We start from the raw sequence: 7875 nt of genomic DNA, 5'->3' as shown, positions 1-7875 counted from the left end.
ACCCAATCGAAAAAATCCTACGTCATGCCTTAGCTATTACCTTATTAACTTCAGTTCAACTGTCTATTGTCTAACCTAACGAGAGACGAATTTTATATGAATATTTTTTTTTTCTTTTAATCGAATACACACGAACCAAGGCATTATTTATCTGTAAAACGGTAATAGTATTACAAAAGCAAACGTACACATATACTCCAATATTTTTCAAGAGGTTAAAATCACTTGACAGTGAGCATGTTATTTTTTAACTAGAATTTTTTAAGATTGATTTTTCCGATTTTCATCTCTTTCACTTGTTACAAAATTCACTAAGTGGAAAGAGCTTCAACTCTGAAATGGTTGTCAAAACATCACTAAATTTTTCGCTTTGAGGGATTAGAAATTCTATAATCGTGGGATCCTGAATTTCCTTAAAGGATGGGGAAAGATCATAGAATAAAATGAAGAACATGTTACAGAGTAAATATAAATTCGTATTTAGATTAAATTTTTATAGTCACGTCCGCAAAGATTTTATTTTACATGAAGATCCATCTACTTATAAATCGACCTCAAAATCAAAATTAGATATTGATGTTGTAACAGTAATGGAGTAAAATGAATCGTGCACAATTCAGCAATGTAATATAAAACATAAAATATTGTGTATGTATTAGTTATTAATAGACTGCGGATCTTTATGCATTTATAGGAAATTTGAATGTGCAAGAAACTACAAAATGCAAACAATATGCAAGACTATAAAAAAGATTGAAAGTAAAGTTCATGTTATAATATTTTCAGAATAAAATAAATTTCTATTTAGGTTCAATTTTTGTAGGCACGTTCGCCAAGATATTGTTTTGCATAAAAATCTGCAGTCTAGTTATTAATAAAAGGAAAGAAACTTTCGGGACAACCTAATGAAATGTTTGGCTCACCTTGGAAGCACTCAAAGCGAGAAGTGTTCTTTTCAAACCTGAAAAAGTCTCAGAAGTAAGGAATGTCGTTTGCTCGTTAAACAATATAATTGCGTACTATTTTCTTGGATACCTCAATAACCAGATTTTTTTTTAAAGATAATTCCTTGGCCAAGAAAAATCGCTTTTTATTTACGCATTAACACTTTCGCTGCGGATGACGCACATGTGCGTCCAACTGAAAGTATATGGTTATTTTTATTATTTTTCAGTTTTCATTTTTGTTTGTTTAACAATCATATCATATTAGGTAGACTGGAAAGTAATATCGTTTCTTTTATATTAAGTTTAAACAAGTTTTTAATATATTTATATTTTTAATTAATCGTCCTCGTTATCAACAACCTTTTGCTATCTAGTGCTCAAATATTGAATGCCAGATCGGTAAAAATTAATGAGCTGATGAGTGATAAACAAGTATTGAAAATTGCAAAGACGACATTACTTTCCAGTCCATCTAATATATAAAATTAATTACCACAAGTATATGTTTTTCAAAATAGTCATATTAGAACATTTGTAAGAAATTTTTCATTAAAAAAAAATATCATAATCGCAGCTCCCAGCGAACGGCTACTTATTTTCGTCCGCAGCAAAAGTGTTAAAATCCGAACGAACTTGGCCAACCCAATACGTCACTATAGTAGCGACAACCAGGGTGGTTTGGTTAACCCAAAGCCAACCTCGAAGAGACACCCCGTCTTAAGAAAGAGATGAATCGCTTCCTAGTTTCGATATTTCGATATCAATTCGTATAGAACCACCCTTGCGTGGACGGCGACACTCGGGGTACGGCGGTTTCCAAAGGCATGATTCAGCGATCCCCGGAGACTCCACATAAGTAAAAAAGCAATTATCGCGGACAATTGATCGAGGGAAAACTCGTTGGTGGTCGAGAGCGTCTGTTCTAGACCGTTCTAGGAAGAAGTCGAGTTCGAGTTCGAGTTCGAGTTAGCGTTGTAGGGAAATATGGTTGGCTTGCAATTCATCTTTTTATGGGGCACTTAAGTGGGGTAACCATGGCGACGGGCCTGCTATCAGAGGCAATCGTAAAATTAAGTAATGAGAAGATAAGAAAATATCATCTTGCCTCGCCTCCTCCTAACCATCCCAACTTCGTATTCCCCCCACCCTTTCTCTCTCTCTCTCTCTTGCTTTCCCTTTCTCTCTCTTTCTTTCTCTCTCGCTCTCTCAACCCCCGTTGCAGGCCAGCAACGCTTCTCTTTCTCCTGTTTTCTCTTCGTTCGCGACGCTGCTGGGCTGGAAGAGTCGCGGAGCAGCCTTCGGGCGGTTAGCAGAGCGGTTGCCGGAGATGCTCGCACTCGTAGACTGGCAAAGTGGTTCGTGCTTTCGAAGGGACGTGACGCGGGGTGAGGCGACCGCCGGGGGCGGAAGCGAGCGGGCAGGGGCAAAAATGGATAAAGTTTCGTCCAATCCTCTTCAGCCTAGGCATCGGATCCCGCCGGAGAATTTTCAGATAAACGAGGCCATTTTCTTCGGAATTATGTCGCGCCATCACCGAGACGCCCTCCCCTTCTGCAGGACTTCGGGGGTGGTGATCATTTTTCACGACCTCGTTCCTGGTTCGTCCAACCCCATAAGTAACTGCAATGCGAGCCTCCAGCGCACCGTTGTCTATTCTTCTCGGCGCAATTTTTCCTTCTATTTATTTCAAACAATTTTTTTATTATTTATTATTATTGTAGTGCGTAATGATTTCGCGCGAAACACGAACTTTGCAGGATGGTCCGAGGAAGACTCGTTTCAGAGGATCGTGTATTATTGGAAATGGGGTATAAGTGAATAATAAAATACTGAATTTATACAGTGGGTGTAGAAAGTATTCGTACACGGATCAATTTTTCAAAAAACTTTTGTGTAAAATTGTATTTTCTTAACTTCTTTTTTTATAATCAATCATATTTTACATATTCTCGGAAGTCTCTAAGGTAGATATAGTCCAAACAATTTATTAATTAATATAATTTGTGAAATTAACAAAAAAATGCGAAAAGTGGGTAAAAGTATAGAAGCAATAAGTATTTGTACGATTCTTATGACGAACCACTTACAGTAGAGTTTGTAACGTAAACACATTAGTTTATTGTCCCGTGCGAATTAGAAAATATACAATTTCCAGTAAAGTACTTTTAAACAGTTGTCCAAATACTTATTGCTTCAACATTTCTATCGATTAATTGTTTTTTTCTGTTGTTTTTGTGAAAACATGACGAATTTGCCCAACGTTGAAGTCCTAGTTAAGCCACATCCATGAATACGTCTACGTTTCCATTATTGATTATTACACTGCGGATCTTTATGCAAAATCAAGTCTTTGCAAACGCATCTACAAAAATTGAATCTAAATAAAAATGTATTTTACCCTGCAGATATTATAATATGAACTTTACGGATAAACGACTTTCAATATTTTTTTATATTATTGCATACTGTGTGCACTTTTGTACACGCAGCCTATTGATGATCATACCAGGTTACTATGTAATGCGAATTTTCAGCATGTTAACTCAATTAGCTCCTTAGGTCTAATTGTTTCTTCAAAACATAATTCGCCTCGAACAATCGATCAACTGGTACAAAAATATTATCAACTGTAAAAATGTACTAAAAATTACCTACGTTAGCATATTGATTAGGTTGTATTAACGAATAACACGTCTTCGCTTCCATTATTAAAAATAGATTAGCTTGTTCTACAATATGGACATTGAGGAAAACAAATCTGTCTGTCTTTTAACTCTTTGACAACGGGATGATTTTTGCTGGAGATTCTAAGCGACGTGAAGGGGTGAATTTTAAACAAATATCAGCTTATAGAGGATAAAAAGACGAAACTTTCGTATATTTGCAGTTTATTCATACGACGATTAATTTCAGTAATAAATATTAAAAACGTAAAAATCTTGTTGTTTTAAGGGAAAAAAAACAACAGTAGACCAACCGGATTTAAAAAAATATCAGCTTATAGGGAATAACAAAACGAAATTTTTTTATATTTACGGTTTTTCGTACGACGTTTAGTTTCAGAGATAAAAATTAAAAACCTGGAAGATCTTTTTCCTGAAACTCAATTTTTGCAACGAACTCCTAACTTTTCAATTTTTCTTTTCAAAACTAAGCGTTTTATGAATAAACTGTACATACAAAAAAGTTTCGTCTTAGCACTCTCTATAAGGTGATATTTTGAAAAAATTGATTGAACAAACATAAACGTTTCTCTAAGCCCATTTCTAGAGGGCGTTTATATACGCCGTCCTTCATTCAAAACGACACATCTTTAATTTCCGTAAACTATAATTTGTCATCCACTAGAGAACTACAATCAACTGTAAAGATATTCTGAAACTAATCCACGTTGAAATCGTGGTTGCATTCACTCATAACACTAAACACATCAACGTTTCCAATCGTTACTCCAAAGGTCCTAACTAACTCATAAACAACGAGACTTGTTTCGTAGTCGGTAAAGAAAACGCGAAGGTGCGTAATTGCGTGCATCCATGCTGATTTCAACAAATGGGTCGTCTGGTGATTTAGTCCCGTGCGGAGGCGTAGGAGAAACTCCGGGTCGTGTCGGGTCGGGTGCATTATCGCCGCTAACGTTCGACATTAATGTTTTTGTCGGCGGTTTGCGGCCGGGTAGTAAACAAGTGATACACCCTCTTAACCCACCCCTCGTGTTCGTTCAGACAGGGATGCAGTTCACCGTTCCCTCGTGCCCCTTTCCTCGCGTCGACATCAGCCACCCTTCCTTCTCGTTCCGCTTGCTTTCGCCGTTGCGGCATCTCTCGCGCTCTCCGGTGTCCCTTTCCCTCGTTTCGCAACTCGTGCTACTTTGCCGAAACGGGAACGTACGTACGTACACGTTACACCGGTTCGTGGCTGGCTGTACACCCCTGTAACGTAATCGTTTCCACTCCAAAAAGAGGCAAAGAGAGAGGAGACGGCCAGAGGACACGCATCTACACGTGTGCGCTAATGGCCTCTTCGAAAATGTCGCCTCTTAAAACACACCGCCCGCGCCGTCAGGATCGCCTAACGCACAACGTCCGGCATGAACCGCACGCTGGAGCAGATTTTCTGCCAGACATCGCAGACCACTCTCCGCCCCGGAGGGAGATGGGAAATTTTCTTCCACGGGAGTAACGTGAAACTCGTGCCACCTGAAACGCCGCGAAGGTGACACGCGCCTGGAACGTTTAACTATCGCGTTGCATGCGCCGCGTGACGCGAGTTACCCCTAATTGAACAGCTTATTCCAACTAAAATTGCCCACTAAATCCACTTGAAAGAAAAAATGGAACCGCGCGATTCCAACGATTTGTATTTACGAGATAATATAGACTTGGCGAATTTAGATTTTTTTTTATCAAATTTAGAAAGTATACAGAATATTCGCGCTATTGCTGTCAGGGTTTTTCTCGTAAATACCGAGTATAGAAAAGAATTGTTGTGGTCTTCTATGGTGAATATAAAGACGGAAATCAATTTTGTATATTTGCAATATATTTGGAAAAACAAAGGCATCATTTTTTTCCATTTTGGCAAGTCGAATTTATTTATGTGCTATGCAATGACATCTAAGGTTCTGAATTTGTATTACATAATGTAATTTATAAAGCATGTCATTTATTGTAACGGTACTTGAGCTTATATGAATCTTTAGACATTGAGGAACGTATTTATGTCAGAAATCAAAATTTTATACTATTCTAATATGTGATAATATGTGAAACAGTCATAGATATGCATTGATAGTTTCTATCTTTCAAGTTGCAATCTTAGGCTTCCTTGTTTATCTTCACAAATTGCACCATGTTATACAAAATATGTTCCTACATCTTACTTTCTAATACGAATGCTCTCTGTCGCTTTTTGAAGGTGCAGACTATTCACACATTCTTTCCCCATTTACCACGACCTCATATTTGTTATATATGTATCTCTTAATACATGTACTATACTTTTATTTGAATTTTCGTGATATTTGAATAGAAATCTTCAGGGAATCATGCACTTTTACAAATTTTACGCTCTCATAAGTTTATCTCGTGTAATCACTAGACTGCGGATCTTTATCCATTTATAGGAAATTTGAATGTGCAAGAACCTACAAAATGCACACAATATGCAAGAATGTAAAAAAGGTCGAAACTAAAGTTCATATTACAATATTTGCAGAATAAAATATATTCTTATTTAGGCTCAATTTTTGCAGGCGCGTTCGCGAAGATTTTATTTTGCATAAAGATCCGCAGTCTAGTAATCACTAATAAAGTTTGCTGGACTTACGATGTCCCCAAAGAAGAAACATTCGAGTTCAAAGGGTTAGAATAGACAGACTTATGAAATAATACAGTATTTACATAATTTCTACATACAGTTGCTTGTCTGTAAAACAAGCACTTAAAACAGTAGAAATACTTTTAAATGTCATTTCGGAAGTACTCGAGTTTGTACTACATACTCAAGTCCTCTGTGAGAATATATTCCACACAAGCTCATCGTTTCGAAGTGGATCCAATCTTCCAACTCGGTTCTGTTCTCGATCAATCCATTTAGTTTCTTCGCGGAAAGGGACGAATAAGATCGAATGGAAGCATCGACGTTTTCCAAGAGAAATATTCGCTAAGCGCGGTGCAAGACGTGATCGACGACTATATTCTTCTCGGTTCGGCCACGAGGTGGCAGGCGGGGGGTAAGTCGAGGGTTGAAAACCCGATCACGAAATTCGGGAATCGGGGTTGAGCGGGTGGCGAGTGCGGAGCGGTAGTTTCTCGAAAAGTTTTATGGGCCGAATTTTGAAAGTTCGCCGCAATGGCGGCGCGTTGGCGTGAGTCTAGGGGCGTCGAACGGGGACGGGGGTTGGTCTCGCGGAGTTTAAGAGGGTAGTTCGCGTGGCCGTAAATTTTCTCCCGGTCCCGGCCATGGAGGAGGAGGGGAGGGGGTGGTGGGGCAGGGTGGAGTTAAGGGCCGCGGGCGAACGCGAAGGCTCGCCTCCACCACATATCTTTCCACCATCTTCTATCAATAATTTCTCCCCATGAAATTCGCCGCGAACTTGCATCGCGATAATACCGCTGGACGAACTGAACTGAAAAATCGCGTAGAAGGTAACCTCGCTCGCGAGCCTGATCGATTCTCGAATCGTCGAGGTGCGAGTCGATCTCGAGAAATATTAGGTGAACCGGAAAATAATGTCAGTTTTGCCATTTTAAATATTTGTTTATTGTTCATCAGCTCATTGATTTTTATCGATTTGGCATTGACAATTTGCACACTAGATGGCAAAAGGCTATTGATAACGGGAGCGATTAGACAATTAATAATAAAAAATAGAAATTTATAAAAAATTTGTTTGAATTTAATGTGAAAGAAACGACATTACTTTCCAGTTTACCTAATATGTACATTTTCCCGTGTGTTACGCGTTTACAGTCTGTCTCGTAAGAGCGTGTCGGCTATATTTCTGTGAATGTTTATATATTTGTACAGAGTGTAAAAAAATGTATGCTTTTGGCAAGGATAGGCAATATAGAATACCTACATCTTCGGATCGATGAAGATTTGTAAACAAAAGTTGCCGCAAAAGTGTCCTTGACCTTGAATATCACGGTCAAATTTTTTTTTCATTGTATTGTATTCTACGCATCGCGAGGATAAAAAGTGTCAAACGCTTACACCCTTACACAATTTTATATTGGTCGAATCTACACCTAAAACATTACATCGCAGCTCGTAACTCTCTGGTCAAAATAAAGAGTTGTTGTTTTTGTTTGTTTGGCGTTTATTAATAAAAAAAATAAACAGATGTGGACTTTAAACCTGTGTAGGTCTATTAGTCCTCTACATAAAAATACAAAAATAGAAATATTTACATTGCTACATATAA

The sequence above is a fragment of the Hylaeus volcanicus genome, chromosome 1, assembly GCF_026283585.1.
Source record: "Hylaeus volcanicus isolate JK05 chromosome 1, UHH_iyHylVolc1.0_haploid, whole genome shotgun sequence".
Lineage (NCBI taxonomy): Eukaryota > Metazoa > Arthropoda > Insecta > Hymenoptera > Colletidae > Hylaeus > Hylaeus volcanicus.
This window is presented reverse-complemented; position numbering follows the sequence as displayed.